Below are 15114 nucleotides of genomic sequence, written 5' to 3'. Positions count from 1 at the left end.
CCATACACTAGAGTAATATTTAGTTCTTATCTAATACCTCTGCGCCACACTTTACTATGTATAATCTGTTCTTAGACATATTCGATACTTATTTCATATATCTGTGATTTCCATAAAAACCATATTTTGCCTACATGGTGACTTGCTATATTTGTTGTGAATGACCAGCCATTACACAGATTAAGAGAAACATGATGAGCTTTGCCTTTCTTAATTTTAGTCTCCAGAAGACCAAATAAGTCAGCCCTACTATTGTGCATAAACAGATTCATTTCTTTCTATTTATCTGGCGTATTCATTCCTATAGAATTCCAAAAAACTAAATTATCCATTAGGAGGGAGGTTTCCCCCATCCCTCCCATTTTCTAAACCTATACCACCTTTCTCTCCAGTAGGGTTTGACAAGTTAGCTTCATTCTCACTTTGATTTTTGTTTCTCCTTCCCTCTGGAGTTTGTCTTGCTTCAAATGTGTTTTTAATTTTCACAGTATCTCTTATATTCACTTCATTTCCTCTTTTTGTGTTGGTAATATTATTTATTATCCTCCCTTTTGTGGTATTTTCTGTACACCCTTTGCTTTATCTTCTTCCCTCTTCTATACATGCTTCCTCTATTATATCTCTTTGTCTACTTCCCCTTTCAATATTTTCCTGCACTCTTTTACCTCATGCCCAAAGTTTTTATATTTAGAGCATAAAACTAGATTCCACTCATAACATACTTCCTGCTCAATGATCGTTCCATGTTCATTTTCAAACATCACAGACGTTAGGTAACTGTGATTTATTGAGTCTTCAACAAATACTCTTGCATAAGTCAATCTCTCTTTCTGAGAAATAGCTCTGTCTACTTTTAGAGGTTCTCCCACCATTCATGTTATCTTTGTTAGAATACTTTGCCCCAATATTTGATATGTAATCCCATTAGCTCTATTCATATAGGAATTTTGTCAGCAGTTTCTTTTTTCATTTTCATATCTAGTTGCCAAAGCTTTACTATTAAAGGTTTTCTGTCAAATATCTGGACTCATTCTTCTCTCACTTTGATCCTGCTTTTAGCTTGGTGAAATCTGACTAAAAACACACCTCTATGTACATGAGCTATTTTGTCAATAATTAATTTTCCCCAAATTCTCTAAAACTATCCTTCCATGACTGCATGGGGATGGTTTGATGTTGGTACGTAACATACTACCGCTATTTGCTCGTATTCAACTTCTTCTTTGATATCGTCCACTATAATTTTCACATTCTCCTTATCCTGCACCTGTGGGCTCAACTTGAAACCCTATTTTTGAAATTTTACCTACTGCCTTACTCCATGAGTTCAATTTGGAGTCTAGGGTTTGCAATTTGCTTCTCCCTTCATCCTCTCTTTCCACCATGTTTGCCCATTAAATCTTCCAAGTGGGTCCTTGCATTTCCGTCAACTCACAATTGTTTTTTTTCTTGAGACATATATGGTGTGACCCATGTCGATGCTTGATTCACATCTAGTGGCACCATTCCTTGTAGGACATTCACATTCCTTAATTTCTTAAAATCAATCGTTAGCGGCACAACCTTGTTTGCACCTTGAATCTCGTTGCCACCATTTTGGATCTGTTGACTGCCTCCTCTAGCTTTTGATTCCTCGCCGTTTCAGCAGTCGCTGAGAGAGATTCTCATTCTAGTGAGAGAAAGTTTAATACTATAATTTAAACAATTATGTTTATCTTCTTTTATATTAATAAAATTTCACAGTTATGTAATTTTGAAAAAGTTAATGATGTTTTCCACAAAGTTAGATGAATTTTATTATATTATATTTGAATGTTTCCCTTATTATTAATGTTACTCATCTTTGGAGCTAAAGATATAGAAAAGAGAATTTAAAGTGCCTATTTTTTTAGCAGACACTAATTTGTTCAATGAATAGTTCCTTTAACCCATTTGCATTGTTTTGTTGGACGGTTTGCTCTTCGACGGATTTCGGTCGGAAATCGTCAGACGGATTTTAGGAATTTTCTAGTACTGTTTTACATGCTTAGATTTTTTTATTCTTTCCTTTGGAAATCAGTTTTTTGAAGTCGAACAAAGGAGTCATTAAGTTGTTAATTCATTTCTATTACATTGCTTATATTGCTATTATAACATATTTTTCTTGTGCAGTTGTTAAATCAATTTGTTCACATGATTATGAGAAGCTGGTGAAGATGTTTTCTTAAAACATGATTGCAAAATGGCTTGAGCTAAGGGCAACTCACAAGGTTTTGATGTGGAAATGCCAAAATTCATTTTACTATATAATTATAGGAAGAATATGTGTTAATCTTTGAAAATGACTCCTCGGTATGCAACTTATAGTAGTATTTGATGTTTTGATGAAAAATGACCATAGCTGCACTTGATAATGCAGTAGTCCGAATCATCATAAGCTTAGATTAGGCTCTGCTTTTTCGTTACTGACTTCTTGAGCCATAGATATTTTGCGTATTCTGTGGGAAAGACTACATACAACTCTCGTATGGTTGATGAATTGATTATTTCTATACATTATTAAATTATTTCACAGAAGAGGCTCACTTTCATAAATCTATAGGACAACTTTATCTGATCATAGGAACTCAAATCTACCATATGTAGAACAAGAATTTTTCCTAGGTTTCTAGGATATTAGCATTCTAAACGTTTCTTTCTGTAGGAGAAGAAATTACTTTGATAGTTTTAAGTCTTATTATTTCAGTAACTACTACTATTTCTGTAACACCACCTCACTAGTGATATTATCCGCCTTGGGCCTAGGCGCGCATATCTTTAAAACGAGTCACTAGGGGTCTAAGGTCTGTCTACTTATATATCCAGCTTCTCTCCCATGTTTTTCGATGCGGGATTCACCTAGGTGTCACATATACCTAGTATATCTCTCGTATGGGGAATGACTCTGATACCATATGTAACAACCCGATCCACTAGTGATATTGTCTGCTTTGGGTCCAGGCCCGCACGACTTTAAAATGTGTTACTAGGGTCTTAGGTCTATTTACTTAAATACTTAGCATCTCTCCCATGTTTTGTCAATGTGGGATTCGCCAAAAGTGTCGTATGAGCACTACCATCATGAGGACTTTGTTAGTGATTCTTTTCTTTCACCATTTATATCATAGTTACAAAACTTATGCTCACTAAATACTAACAGCCAGCTAGGGTAATTAGTTATCTCAGTCAATTTTACTTTTTCATTTTTTTTCCTTCATAGAGGATATGGTGCCAAAATACTTAGCCATTTGAATTTTTCTATAGTAAGTTGATACTTAGCCGGTGGTTATTTTTTCGTAAAAAACTTTCATATTTTCTATTGTAAGTTGTGAACCAATATATATATAAGATGAAACATGCGTGGAGGCATTTTAAACATGGGAGAGTAGAGGAATTGTTTGATCCAAATCTTATGTTGCACAACTACCATACTATCAATGTAAAAACTGAAGTTCTACGAGTGGTACATGTCAGACTTTGGGCACACAAGAGGTTCCAGAATTAAGACCATCCATGTCCAAGGCATTGCAGATGCGAGTAAAGAAAGAAGAGTTTCCTGCACCAACTAATCCTCCCTTTATAGATGAGAAAACGACGGAGAAGGTGATTCAGCTTCAATTTGCCAGGATTTCTCACAGTTCTTTCTAGATGATGCTTCAGTGGCCTCAAACTAAGACATAACATAAATCTGTGATAGAGTGAATCTGTGCATCTCAAGTATCTTGTCTCTTGTTCCTCTTTGCATACTCTGGAAGCAGATGTTTCGTTTGCAACAAGTTGCTTTTATCATTGTAACAGTGAAGTGATTGCACAAATCCTTGGGGCAGTTTACTGTTACATAAGTAGATAGACATTTCCAGGGAGAGAAATAAGAGATATTTGAGTGCACATGGTTTTAATGAGAATTAGAAGATATACAGAGTGCTATTTTGAAGAACGGAGGTGTTGATTTTTGCTCTTTCTGAACCATCTCTGTATATCTTCTTCTGTAATTGTTGATTCTGGTTTATCCAGTAGTCATTTCACTGAGCTTTTTCCTTTTTGATTCATGTGAATGCATGCACCAGAAGGCTGAAGCTTACTAAAATCCATTGCTGCTTGTCATTCAGTTTTGGATGTTCTATCAAAGAATAACAAGAAACAAGTGGGACAAATCAATGATCACCTAAACTATTGATCATTTGTTGTTGTGATTCTAATTATGCCGTTTGGTTTAAGAATGAAGCTGCTCTTGTTGTTGCGAGATACATAGGCTTGGGCAATCATAATCCAACTCCACGTCTTAATCTAACAGCTATATTTTAGCATTTCGTGTTTATGTAACTTTCAACCCCTCTGTGGTCTCCTAATATTCTTCACTATTTCTGGACTAAGAAAAGCTGAACTTCAAAGAAAAAGAAGAGCAAATAGAGAGGAAGAGTAAAAAGATCGAGTACATTAGTAGTTTTGCGCTTGAAAATGATGTCTTAGCAGTTGGAATACATTACAAAAGATTCTACTACTTGAAGATGCTCCGGTTCATAATTTTCTGATCAAGATGATGAAGAATGTGATTTTCCCAGCAACAACTTACATCTTCTTCACCTTTTTTGGATCTTTTAACATAATATTTTGTGCACTATGAATCCAAGCTGGAAAAGAATTTTGAAATACAGTTGGTTTCACATCCAAAACTGGTTGTGTCGCGCACATGGCCTCTTACATGTTAACTTGGTCTGTATTCAGTCTAAAGTAAATTTTTGTCTACTATTACGAACAAAATTGGAACAGACAGAAACAGTGAAAGCACAACTGAAAATGTCTCTATGCCTTATGTAGATTGTAGAGAAATATTTGAAGGGATGGGTAAAGTTTAGCCCAAGTGTGTAATTAAGTAAGGGATAGCAGGAGGGCGAGTTTTGTGCGCACAGGTGGTGGAGGGATAATACTTTGAGTATTAGTTTCCCAATCATATACAGAATTCCATGACCGTCCAATGAGTCTGAAGATTACAAGTTTGAGAAGTGTTTTGGGTCTTGAGGTTTAGGAGTAAGTTTCAGGAATGGGATAGCCACAATGTATGGAGGTGGGGGCGGGAAATAATGGAGTATTCTCTGTTGAGTTTTATTAAGAAAAGCTTCAGTGAGGGAGGAGGTTGCCTTTCCATATAGCTTTATTTGGATCCCTAAAGTACAGAGGAAGGTGCGTTTTTTCACTTGGTTAGTAGCAAGGGAATGATCTTGAGGGCTAGAATTTGAGAAGAGGAATACTTATGTCAGTTGGTGCTTTAAGTACAAGGGCTTAGGCGAAGATGTCGACAATCTCTTCATACATTGTCTGATAGCTGGAATCCCCTCAGATGGTTTGGGGCAGGAGCGAAGCCACACTTAAGTTAGGGTGGTCAATGATAATCCTTTGTTGGAAAATTACACTGCATATATAAGTAAAATATTCAGTTTTAGAGATACATAACATATATTAACACCCTTTGTTGGAATTTTTTGTTTACTTATTTCAAGTTTGAACACCCTTCAGAAAATTCCTGGCTTCGCCACTGGTTTGGGGTACTTTGAGTGATACCAGGCACAGTGAAAAAGGTAATGTGTTGAGAAGCTCAGTTATGACAGAGAAATGGAGAAGATGAACTCGAAGAGAGGATCAGTGAGAGAGAAAGGAGCTTCTTTTAGGCTTAACTACTGATAGAGGGATGGGATAATCACAAGATGTCCAGGACCTGCTGAGTTATCTGCAGAGGGACAGGTACTTTGAGCTTGAGTTTGCAACTCAGAAATTGCAGAATCAGTGCCTAAGTCATGGAGATTAAGGAGAAGAATCAGCTGACTTTGTTCAAAGGGCAAACACATCTTCTCTGAAGATAACATCCCTGCTGACAAACAGTTCAATTGTAAATCATTGAGTATGTATCCTTTCTCAAAAGAAGAGAAATAATAAGCTGAGAAGAATGAGAAATGAAAATTTATACAAAATAACTACCACCTATTGACAGTAGCTTCTAATTGTACTTAGTTACTCTTAACTAACTGACTAGCTACACTTCTAACTTACACCCTCTCTTTTCATCATATGAACTTTAAGGTTACTCTAACTAACCAACTAACTACACTTCTAACTAATTACATCCTTAACCTAATTACTGTCACTAACTTCTTTCAACATAATGTTTAGCTGGAATTGTATAGAAGAAAGAGAAGACGCATGGTGTGGAATGTTGCACCACTAGCACTTGTGAGGGTCGTTTGGAGGGAAAGAAACATGAGAGATTTTGAGTTGAATTTTGTACGATTGAGGAACCTCTTATCCCTTATTTCCTTTTGGTGCACCCATGAAGTTCCTTTACGATTACAAGATTGGGTGTCAGTTCATAGAAACCCAATCTTTTGTAATTTTTTTACTTTTTGGTATACTTCTTGTATATGGACGCTTTTTGCCAAACATTAATAAAATTTTATTACTTTGTCCAAAAAGAAAAAAGATTAGTTAATCATTCAAGTCATATATGTTCTTGCTCGCCAGTAATGATCTCTTCTTTTTTCTTTATTTTGTTGGCTGAATTGTTGGTCCTCTTAGTCAGTATCTCTCATAGTTAGCTATTCTATACCATTCTTTTGAAGAACAAAGTAGCAGTGCATTTGCAGCTTCACTGCCAGAGCGCATAAGAACTTTTAGTTAAAGAAAAATAGGGAAAGAAAGAGAAAAGAGAAGCTGATGAACCTGTTAACGCCAGCCACTTCGTAATCTTGTATGACATCTAGAAGCTACCTGCTCAAAATGCTGTAACTTTTCACGAGTTTCTCCTTGATCATATGCTCCACCTAGAATTGAAGTAACTTCTCAGTCAATTAGGTGCTCGCCCTTCATATTTGGCTTCTATTTTAAGTGTTCCTGTATGTGGTATTTCTTTCATATTGATGAAGAAGAAGAATCATAATGTTGCAGGTTTGTAGGATGACTGGAGTGCTGACACTTGCTAAAAACAAATTCCCATATTAATGGATCCTTGACAAACAAACAAACATCCTCGCTCAGTGTAGGAAGCTCATGATAAGAATGTCAAACGTTGTAAAACATGTGACCATATGACAATGGCTGAGAAAAAGCACTGTTAAGGTTGACGCATGGATGAAGTCACGGAGCAAACAAAGAGACTGACCTAAAAGAATGTAACTTCACCGTCCCAAACCTATCACTTGTTAAGAAAAACATTTCATGAGAATGGGAAATTGTATTTACATCATTAATACTGTGTAATTGAAAGACAAGTATCAAAATATATTAATCATATTACCGAACTAGCCCTGCCATCCCTATTGGCTATTGCCAACTAATGGAAAAAAGGGAACAAAAGAAGCTTTGATGTTACATTTTACTTTGTTTCGCAGCCACTAATACTGCAGTATCTCAAACATATAAAACATCCAGAGAAATGTGAGGGCTCATCATCTCAGAAGAGGTATGCAATTCCAACTTCCTTTTGCCTGTTTACAAGAAGAAAATGGATTACTTCATTTCGCAGCCACTAATACCTCATAATGTTGCGACATTATGAGGGAACTTAAGTATCAAAGAATTATCTTATCAGGGAACATAAGTATTAATGGAATGATTTCATATATATGAAGAAATTCTTAGAAACCATATACAACATGTGAAACAACCGGACACACCCAATAAAATGAAAGGAGGATCTACAGAAACTCGTAGAATAAACTGTTATGAAAACAAAATAATCAATCTTCATATGATACATGAATAGAAGTGGAATTAACAAACACCTAAGGACGGTATGTACCATTTTCACTTAGTTATCTACCGTAGGACTTAACCAATTGCGAGAAAACACTACTCATCCTCAGAGAGATCTTCCGAATTTGATGAGATCATCCAGATATGAGAAGCAGAAGCACTGGCATCAATATGTCTGAAATCATTGACTTGCGGAGAGAGCTCGCCAACAGGGATGGTACTGTTTTCTTCAGGAATATCATGAATGGTAGGCTCTTGGAGATGAAGTGCATGCTCCAGACTCCACAGCACATCACCCATGGATGGCCTATCTTGACCAAACTCCGCTAAGCATTTCTCAGCTGTTTCTCCAAACTTCCTGAGGGAATCTGGTCTTATTTTGCCCACAAGCTTGGGATCTATGATTTGTTCCAGTTGTCCTTTCTTCTGCCACTTCATTGCCCATTCAGCTAAGTTGACCATCTCCCTCGGAAGAGATGGAGCTATGACAGTCCTAGCACAAAGAACTTCTAATAAAACAACACCGAAAGAATAAACATCAGATTTTTCTGTCAGCTGTTGCCTTCTATAATATTCAGGATCAAGGTAGCCAATAGTTCCTTTCACGAGTGTGCTAATATGGGTTTGATCAAGCTCAAGCCCTATCTTGGATAGCCCAAAATCAGTAACTTTTGCCACAAAATTCTCATCAAGCAATATGTTTGCAGACTTGACATCACGATGTATAGCTGCATTGACATAGCCAGTATGAAGGTAGTGTAGACCTCTGGCTGCCCCGATGCATATCTCCAGCCATACTGGGTAGATCTGACCCATACAAATGACTCTTGAGGTTCCCATTCTCCATGTACTCAAAAACTAGAATCATCTCGTTGTTTTCATCACAGTATCCAATCAATGAAACCAGATGCGGATGACGGAACTGAGAGAGCATCTCAATTTCTGTTCGGAACTCTGCAAGACCTTGTCGGGATGCAGAATTAAGCCTTTTCAGGGCCACTTTTGTGCCATCACATAAAACACCCCTGTAAACATTTCCAAAGCCACCTTTTCCAATGACCAAACTCTCATCAAAGTCGTTAGTTGCTTCCTGCAAAGCTGCAAAAGGAACTCGATAATCTTGCACCGTCGTTTTCAGATAATACTCAAAGAACAAACGAAGAAATGGAGGGTTTCCAGGATACAATGGACGAATTAAAGGAGCAGCTACTTGGAGGATCACCTCAACTAGATGTCATCTCAATCGTTGGCATGCCAGGATTGGGCAAGACTACATTAGCGAAGAAGATTTACAATGATCCAACAGTCACCTCTCACTTTGATGTCCATGCTCAATGTCTTGTGACTCAAATATATTCATGGAGGGAGTTGTTGCTGACCATCTTGAATGATGTTCTTGAGCCTGCTGATCGCAATGAAAAAGAAGATGGTGAATTAGCTGATGAGCTACGCCGATTTTTGTTGACTAAGAGATTCTTGATTCTCATTGATGATGTGTGGGACAACAAAGTGTGGGACAATTTACATATGTGCTTCAGAGATGTTCGGAATGGGAGTAGAATTATTCTAACAACCCGACTGAGTGACATTGCCAATTATGTTAAATGTGAAAGTGATCCCCATCATCTTCGTTTGTTCAAAGATGATGAGAGTTGGACATGTTGAGTTTTTTTTTAATACAGAAAGGTATTAAAAAGAGGGTGAATGAGAAATGGAGGGAAATGAAAATATTGAGTAAAATTTTAAGTTTCCCTCTCCTTTTAATGAGACATTGTCCCTCATTGGTAGAGGAAAAGGAGTTTGGTGGGTTTATATACAAATGCACTTCATGTAGCTCTTAAAGAGTTAGGAAGAAGGCAAGCCTCGCGCCGTCGTCGTCGCTCGGCTTCGGAGGGCTTCGGATTCGGTCAATTGATTGATTGACTTTTTGGACCAAATTTATTTTTGCCATATTGATTGCTCCATTAGTAAACAACCTGGTGCTCTGTCCACCATGGCCAAGTGCTCCACTTCATGAGTGGCAGCGGGTCCATTTTTAGCAGTTAATTGCACTATAAATAGAGGGTGCAAGCAGCCTGTTGAAGACACACTGAAAATTTGAGAGCAATTGATCTTCTCTTCACCAAAAACTCAACGTTAGCTATACTTTGCACTCCTTCCTCTCAGATTTTCCATACGAATTTCTAACTTCTCCTCCCTTGTTTTGCATTGTTTTAAACTACTAAGAAAGCAACAGTAAGTGTGATTTGCTGCCAAACTTTGTGTTCGCTAAAACATTGGGGTTTGAAGTACCGCTACACCAGTGTGTAATTCGTTCTATCCTAGGAAGAAATAACTCATAACCTTGGGTACTAGGAGGGGATTAAATTCCTTAAAGAAACACTGTGAATTCAGTGGGCTCGAATTAATTTGTGTTTCATTTATATCATTTATATTTACGTTAATAAGCTAACGTTTAAATTTCATAATCATTATTTTACAAATACAGGAGGAACAACAAGCTTAAGGAATTTAATAATTTTAATTTCTGTATTTGTGTTATTCTTATTATTCTAGAAACTTAAAACCTTTGTGATTTTGTGTACTCCCATTTGGAGAGTAAAGCCTTCGTGGCGTTTTGTTGGAGATTAAAATGTACGTGATTTTTCACTCCAGTTTTAAACATTTATTAAACGTTTGTTTGTGTCATTTTTACAGTAAAAATGGCGAATGACGGAAATCAAACTGTTCCGATGATGACTGCCAACGCATCGACAAGTCGAACTCCGGCGTTGGCACCGGCAGAGAAACCCGAAAAATTTTCCGGGATGGATTTCAAGCGCTGGCAGCAAAAGATGTTCTTCTACTTGACTACGTTATGTCTACAGAAGTTCATCAAGGAAGAGGTTCCTGATCTTCCAGATGAAACTCCAGAGAATGATAGCTTTCTCGTGATTGAGGCGTGGAAGCATTCTGACTTCTTGTGCAGGAATTATATTCTTAGCGTACTGGAGGATAATCTGTATAATGTATACAGTGGCGTGGAGACGTCAAAAGAATTGTGGAATGTGCTTGAAAAGAAATACAAAACTGAAGATGCCGAGATGAAGAAATTCATCGCTGCAAAATTTTTGGACTACAAAATGGTAGATAGCAAGTCTGTTATTACCCAAGTCCAGGAGTTACAAGTGATTATTCATGATCTACTTGCTGAAGGTATATTTCAGATGAATGCTAATATTGAAAGTAAAATTTTTAGTAATTTTACTAACGGAATTTTCATTGAAGGTCTTGTCATCAATGAGGCATTCCAAGTAGCAGCAATAATTGAGAAGTTGCCTCCATTGTGGAAGGACTTTAAAAATTATTTGAAACACAAACGAAAGGAGATGTCCCTTGAAGATCTCATTGTTCGATTGAGAATCGAAGAGGACAATAAAGCTGCTGAAAGGAGAGGCCGTGGAAATTCAACAATAATGGGAGCAAATATTGTTGAAGATAACAAAAAGAGAAAGAAGGCTTCTGGTCCGAAATACAACCCAAGCAAGAAGCGGTTCAGTGGAAACTGCTACAACTGTGGGAAAATCGGACACAAATCTACGGAGTGTCGTGCTCGGAAGAAAGACAAGCAAAGGGGTCAAGCAAACATGGTAGAAAAGCATGATGATGTTGATGACTTGTGCGCCATGCTTTCTGAATGCAACCTGGTAGGAAACCCAAAGGAGTGGTGGATTGATTCTGGAGCCACTCGCCATGTTTGTGCTGTGAGGGAAGCATTTTCTACATATGCTTCTGCTGGACCCGAAGAGACGCTCTCTATGGGAAATGCTGCTACAACAAAAATTGAAGGATACGGTAAGATATTTCTCAAGATGACTTCTGGCAAGGTCATGACTTTGAACAACGTCCTTCATGTTCCCGAGATTAGGAAGAACTTAGTCTCTACTGGACTTCTTGTAAAGCACGGTTTCAAGTGCATTTTTGTATCTGACAAGGTAGAGATTAGTAAGAATGAAATGTTTGTAGGAAAAGGTTACCTTACTGAGGGCCTTTTCAAGCTGAATGTAATAGTTGTTGAAACTAATAATAAAACTTCAGCTTCTTCTTACTTACTTGAGTCAAATGATTTATGGCATGTACGTTTGGGTCATGTCAATTATAAAACCTTGCGAAAAATGATTAACTTGGAAGTATTGCCTAAGTTTGAATGCGAAAAATCAAAATGTCAAATATGTGTGGAATCTAAGTATGTTAAACATCCTTATAAGTCGGTTGAAAGGAATTCAAATCCTTTAGACTTAATTCACACAGATATTTGTGACATGAAGTCAATACCATCTCGCGGTGGAAAGAAGTATTTCATAACTTTTATTGACGATAGTACTCGATATTGCTATGTTTACTTACTTAATAGTAAAGATGAAGCAATAGACGCATTCAAGCAATACAAAAATGAAGTTGAAATGCAACTTAACAAGAAAATCAAAATGATAAGAAGTGATAGGGGTGGTGAATATGAATCTCCTTTTGAACAAATATGTTTAGAATATGGAATTATTCATCAAACAACAGCTCCTTACACGCCCCAATCCAATGGGATTGCGGAAAGAAAGAATTGTTCATTAAAGGAGATGATGAACGCATTGTTGATAAGTTCTGGTTTGCCACAGAACTTGTGGGGGGAAGCCGTTCTTACGGCCAGCAGAATACTAAATCGAGTATCCCATAGCAAAACACAATCCATTCCATATGAAAAATGGAAAGGAAGGAAGCCCAACTTGAATTATTTTAAAGTGTGGGGGTGTTTGGCAAAGGTGCAAGTTCCTAAACCCAAAAGGGTAAAAATAGGACCGAAAACAGTTGATTGTGTTTTCATAGGATATGCAACTAATAGTAAAGCATATCGATTTCTGGTTCATAAATCAGAAAATCCCGACATTCATAATAATACGGTTATAGAATCAGATAATGCTGAGTTCTTTGAAAATATATATCCGTATAAAAAGGAATGCGAGTCGATTGGTGAAGGATCTAAACGACCTCGGGAAGAAACAAAAGAAAGTACATTTAATCAGGGGGATCCAAGACGTAGTAAACGTCAAAGAACGTCTACTTCGTTTGGACCAGATTTTGTGACTTTCTTATTGGAAAATGAGCCTCGAACATTTAAAGAAGCTATGTCTTCTTCGGAATCATTGTTCTGGAAAGAGGCAGTCAATAGTGAAATAGAATCCATATTGAACAACCATACATGGGAATTGGTTGATCTTCCTCCTGGAAATAAACCTTTGGGTTCTAAATGGATTTTTAAGAGAAAAATGAAAGATGATGGCACTATTGATAAATTTAAGGCAAGACTTGTTGTCAAAGGGTATAGACAACGAGAAGGTCTTGACTACTTTGATACATACTCCCCAGTTACAAGGATTACGTCCATACGGATGTTAGTAGCATTAGCTGCAGTGTATGGTCTTGAAATTCATCAAATGGATGTTAAAACGGCCTTCTTAAATGGAGAGTTGGAGGAAGAAATTTACATGGAACAACCTGAAGGGTTTGTGGTTCCAGGTAAAGAAAATAAGGTATGTAGACTTGTTAAGTCCCTTTACGGACTAAAACAAGCACCCAAACAATGGCATGCGAAATTTGACCAAACAATGTTGTCAAATGGTTTTAAGATAAATGAATGTGATAAATGTGTGTACATTGTAGACACCGGATTTTTGACCCTCCCCGAGGATTTTCACATTTTTTAGCATAAATATGTAATTTAGGTCTAATATACCTATTTTGACTATTTTTGCTTTATTTCGTTACGAAAAGAAAAAAATTACAAAAATATATACATAAACTTTTAGTTTATGTATTTCTCATAAAATTGAAAAATACAAAAAATAGTACCTTATTTTGTACTTTACATAAATTCGAAAATTACAAAAAAAAAATATATAATTCTATTAATGTTTTGTAGTCATTATAATTTTTGAAAAAAATAAAAAATATTACTTTATATTTTATCTTTATATAAGAAAACGAAAATTACAAAAAAAAATAGTTTTATTAATATTTTGTAGCTATTTTAAATCGTGAAAAAATATTTAAAAAAGATATAGTTTTGTTTAAATATTAGTCTTATTTTTGGTAGTTATTTTGCTTGCATAGGACTAGTTAAGCAACATTTTCTTATTCTCGGATCCGGGCAAAAGAATAATATTCGGGTGCAAACTACCCGGTTTTAGACCTAATTTTCGGACCTAACCCATAATAAACCGAGTCCATGACACATGGGGAACCCCACCACGCGTGGGGGACACAAGTCTCGAACCCCACCATGCGTGGGGCTCATTTTTCTAGGCAAAACCATTACAAAACACACGGACAAAATTTTAAAAAGGGGGGGACTTGGAAAATTTTGTAACGATCACTGTTCATCTTCTTCCTTTTTGGAAGAAGACCAAAACCGGAGCAAAACAAAAAAACCCACCATCGTTCCTCCTCCAAACCTCTCCGACTGCTCGTCGTCACCACCCACACGACCACTCCTCCTCCTCCTAGCTCCGTCAAACCAGTCCGTCGATCCTCCATTAAACCCGACGTGCACTGTTCACTCGTCTTCTTCCATTGGAAGGGCTAGAAGAAGAACGAAACCAGCCATAACCACCACCAAACGACCACTCCTTCTTCCTCCATGAATCCGCCATTGTCACCGGCCCCTACTCCCCCACGTCCAAACCCACCGACCAAACGACCCGCCATAACCATCGCCTTCACCAGTTTCACGCCCAAACACCTACACTAAACGGACCCTCCCACCACCAAAACCACCCTCGACACAGTCCAAACACCACCCCCCCTCACGTCCAAAATCACCAGCAACCCGACGCCTGAACCACCGGCCCCGTCGAGCAGCAGCTGCTGCTGCTGCGCCACCTTCCCTACTGTCCAAACACCACTCCGTCACCCTCCCGACTGACCAAACAGTCCACCAGCCCTTACCGTTACCAGCTAGGCCACCAGCTCCCCGCCACCCGCGAAATCTCCCCAGTTTGACAGCTCCACGCACAGCTCGAACGAAAACCAGCCGTTTCACCATTTCCAGTCCAATGAGTAGTTATCGCTGCGTGCCAAGCAGTCGTTGCTGCGTTTCCGGGCAGCTGTTGGTTGCCGCGATTCTGCCTTGCCGAGTTTTCTGTTTTCCGTCGAGGTCGACTTTGGTCCGAGCTTTCTGTTTTTCCGGTGAGGTTGCTTTTGCTCGTCGAGATGTTTGTCCGAGGTTTCGTCATTGTTTCCTCGTTTAGTGAGGTCAGGTTCGAAGTTCCGTCGGGGGCGCTGTTTGTCGTTCTAGGTTTGTCGAGGTTCGAAGGTTAGTGTTCT

At 37.8% G+C, this 15114-nt stretch overlaps 1 pseudogene; it reads right to left on the bottom strand.

Annotated features, from left to right (window-relative positions):
• Nucleotides 1-7678: 7678 nt before the first annotated feature.
• LOC104211423 (receptor-like protein kinase HERK 1) lies at nucleotides 7679-14833 on the bottom strand (annotated as a pseudogene).
• Between the last annotated feature and the right edge of the window lie 281 nt (nucleotides 14834-15114).

The sequence above is a fragment of the Nicotiana sylvestris genome, chromosome 10, assembly GCF_000393655.2.
Source record: "Nicotiana sylvestris chromosome 10, ASM39365v2, whole genome shotgun sequence".
In the NCBI taxonomy this organism is placed as follows: domain Eukaryota; kingdom Viridiplantae; phylum Streptophyta; class Magnoliopsida; order Solanales; family Solanaceae; genus Nicotiana; species Nicotiana sylvestris.
Note: the sequence above shows the minus strand (reverse complement) of the source record. Positions and strands in the feature narration are given on the sequence as shown.